Below are 3627 nucleotides of genomic sequence, written 5' to 3'. Positions count from 1 at the left end.
CCCCATCACCCCACTGCTGCTGCCACTGCGGGCCGCCACAGCTGCCAAGGTGTTTTCATCAACACGGACTCCAATCCCTTCACCATGAAAAAATGACAACTTTCTTTAGGCATTTTCAAGATGTGTCTTTCATAGGATATGATCTTTCTTTCTTTCTTTCTTTCTTTCTTTCTTTCTTTCTTTCTTTCTTTCTTTCTTTCTTTCTTTCTTTCTTTCTTTCTTTCTTTCTTTCTTTTCTTTCCTTCTACTCACATTGGGTTTGTTTCTTGTTCTTTTTCAAGTTCCTCTAAGTGTAAAGTTAGATTGTTTATTTCTAACTTTATTTTTGTTTCTTGATATAGGTCTGTAATGTTATGAATTTTCTCTTACAACTGCTTTCACTGTGTCCCACAGATTTGGGGTTGTTGTGCTCTCATTTTCATTTGTTTCAAGGTATTTTTTAATTTCTTCCTTGATCTCATTGTATCCCATTTATTGTTTAGTAGCATGTTATTTAGCCTCCATATCTTTGTGGGTTTTTCAGGTTTTCTTCTTGTGATTGATTTCTAGTTTCATACCCTTATGGTCAAAGAAGATGTTTGATCTGATTTCAATCTTCTTAAATTTATGGAAACTTGTTTTGTGATTTAATATGTAATCTATTCTAGAAAATGTTCCATGTGCACATGCAAAGAGTGTATATTCTGCTGCTTTGGGTGAAATGCTCTGAAGATATAAATTAAATTCATCTGCTCTAGTGTGTCATTAAGGCCACTGTTTTCTTGTTGATTTTCTGTCTGGAAGATCTATCCATTGATGTTAATGTGGTGTTAAAATCCCCTACTATGACTGTAATACTGTCAATTTCTCCCTTTATGTCCATCAATATTTGCTTTATATATTTAGGTGCTCCAATGTTGGGTGCATAAATGTTTACAGGGGTTATAGCCTCTTGTTTGGGTTGCTCCCTTCATTATTATGTAGTGTACTTCTTTGTCTCTTACTATAGCCTTTATTTTAAAGTCTGTTATGTCAGGTATAAGAATTGCTATCCCAGCTTTCTTTTCATCTCCATTTGCATGAAATATCTCTTTCCATCCCTTTACTTTTAGTCTATGTGTATCTTTTGTTCTGAGATGGGTCTCTTGTATACAGCATATACATGAGTCTTGTTTTCTTATCCATTCTGCAACCCCATGTCTTTTGATTGGAGCCTTTAAGCCATTTACATTTAAAATCATTATTAATAGTCTTTATTACTATGTTCCTCTGTTCTCCTTCTCCCCCTCTTTGTCCTTATTCACCCTTTAACATTTCTTCTGCTACTAGTTTGGTGGTAATGAACTTCTTGAACTTTTTCTTATCTGGGAAGCTCTTATTTTCTCTTCAGTTTTAAATGTTAGCCTTCCTGGGTAAAGTAGTCTGGTTGTAGGTCCTTGCTTTTCATCACTGAATATTTCATGCCAATTTCTCTGGCCTGAAAAGTTTCTGTTGAGAAATCAAGTGACAGTTTAATGGAAGCTCCCTTGCAGGTAACTAGCTATCTTTCTCTTGCTGTTTTTAAGATTCCCTCTTTGTCTTTAACCATTGCCATTTTAATTACAATATGTCTTGGTGTGGGCTTCTTTGTTTAGGACTCTGTTTTCTGAACTTGTGTGTCTTTTTCCTTTACCAGGTTAGGAAAGTTTTCAGTCATTATTTCTTTTTTTAAATCCTCACCTGAGGATATTTTTCCATTGATTTTTAAGAGAGTGGAAGAGAGAGGGGAATATTGATGTGAAAGAAATACATCGATTGGTTGCCTCCTGCACAAGCCCCGATCAGGGCCCAGGCCAGGGAGGAGCCCTTGACCGGAATCGAACCCAGGACCCTTTGGTCCATAGGCCGATGCTCTATCCACTGAGCCAGACCAGCTAGGGCCATTATTTATTCAAATAAGTTCCAATCCCTTGCTCTCTCTCTCCTCTTTCTGGTACCCCTATGATGCACATATTGTTAAAATTCATGTTACCCCCTAAAGCTCACTTAAACTGTTGTCATTTTTTTAAATTCTTTTTTTCTTTTTGCTGCTCTGATTGGGTGTTTTTCGCTACCTTGTCTTTCAAATCACTGATTCCATACACTGCTTCATCCAACCTACTATTTATTCCTTCTAGGGTAGTCTTCATTTCAAGATATTGTATTCATTTTTGACTGGTTCTTTTTTTATAATTACTATGTCCTTTTTCATGCTATTTAGTTCTAAGTTCCTTAAGCATCCTTATAACCATTTTTTTGAACTCCATATCTGATTAATTGCTTGCTTCCACTTCATTTAGCTCTTCTTCTTTTTTTTTCTTTCTTTTTTTTTGATTTCTCCTGTTCTTTCACTTGGGGCATATTTCTTTGTCTCCCCATTTTGGTTGCCTCTTTGTGTTTGTTTCTATGTATTAGGTAGATCTGCTATGACTCCCGGTCTTCATAGGATGGCCTTATATAGAAGGTGTCCTGAGGGACCCAGTGGTGCAGTCACCTTGATCACCTGAACTTGGTGCTCTAGGAACCTCATCTGTGTGGGTTATGAGGACCCTCCTGTTGTAATTGAGTCTTGATTGTTATTAGTCCATTTGTGCATGGTGTCAAGCCTCAGGCTAGCTGACTGTGAGGATGAACCCTGACCACAGTGTACAAGCTGCTTCCACAAGTAGTGGAATTTACATCAGGAAGGTCTGGTGCCTGCTGCAATCTCCTTTGCATTTTCTACGTGTGAAGCTATTGGAACCTGTTCTGATGTCTAAAGCGGGCCACTGGGTGTGTTGGTTTGGGGGCCTCTTGTGTGGGACTCTAGTGTGGGCCCATGTCAGATGCTGCCTGTGACGGCCCTGGGGAACCTGCTTAGAGCTACAAAGTGACCCCAGTTTGTGGTGCCTTTGATGGGCCTGGGTGTGCACAGCAAGAGCCAACCTGGCTTTTACCAGCACCAGGCCCAGGGCAGGTCAGTTAAAGTCCCAAGGCAACCCAAGTTCTGCCTCTACCTGCCAGCTGCCTGTTAGACTCAGTCACTGAAACAATACTCAGGTCACATGAGGTAGATTCTCAGTGAGTCACCAGGTAGGGGCGGGTAGTGTACACCAGATTGGTAAGATTCCAACTTGGTGCCAGTGCTGGGTCTGAGGCCACTCAGCAAACATCCCAGGGTACACCAAGTCTAGCTGCCACCAGTTGGGTGCTCACACACATTTGTGGTGGGGCTGGGTCTCAGGGGGGTCATCAGGGTGAGGCCAGCAAAGTTCATCAGGCCCAAACAGACCAAGATGTGGCTGTATGAAAGGAGGGCTCTGCACCCATTGGGCATGTGAAGAAAAATAGCCCCTGTTCTATAGCTGCACAGTCTGTCCCCAGATTCTTGTCCGGGGGCCTGATCTCAGGGCAGGTCACTGTGGGTTGGGGAGGATGGGGGCTAAGTGGATCTCCCCAGGAGGGGCAGTGCTGGGTCAAGTTTGGAGGGGAGCTGGGGGGTGGCCCTGCTGGGAAGCCACACAACTCAGTATCCTGGATTTTGCCAGACCCAGTGAGATCTGTGCTTTTTCACTCCTTCATCAGGAAACACTTATCTCTTGTTTATTAAAGGGACATTTCTCGAAAGGATTTATCTTTCTGCTTTTCATC

This window comes from Myotis lucifugus, unplaced genomic scaffold (genome assembly GCF_000147115.1).
Source record: "Myotis lucifugus unplaced genomic scaffold, Myoluc2.0 scaffold_23, whole genome shotgun sequence".
NCBI lineage: Eukaryota > Metazoa > Chordata > Mammalia > Chiroptera > Vespertilionidae > Myotis > Myotis lucifugus.
This window is presented reverse-complemented; position numbering follows the sequence as displayed.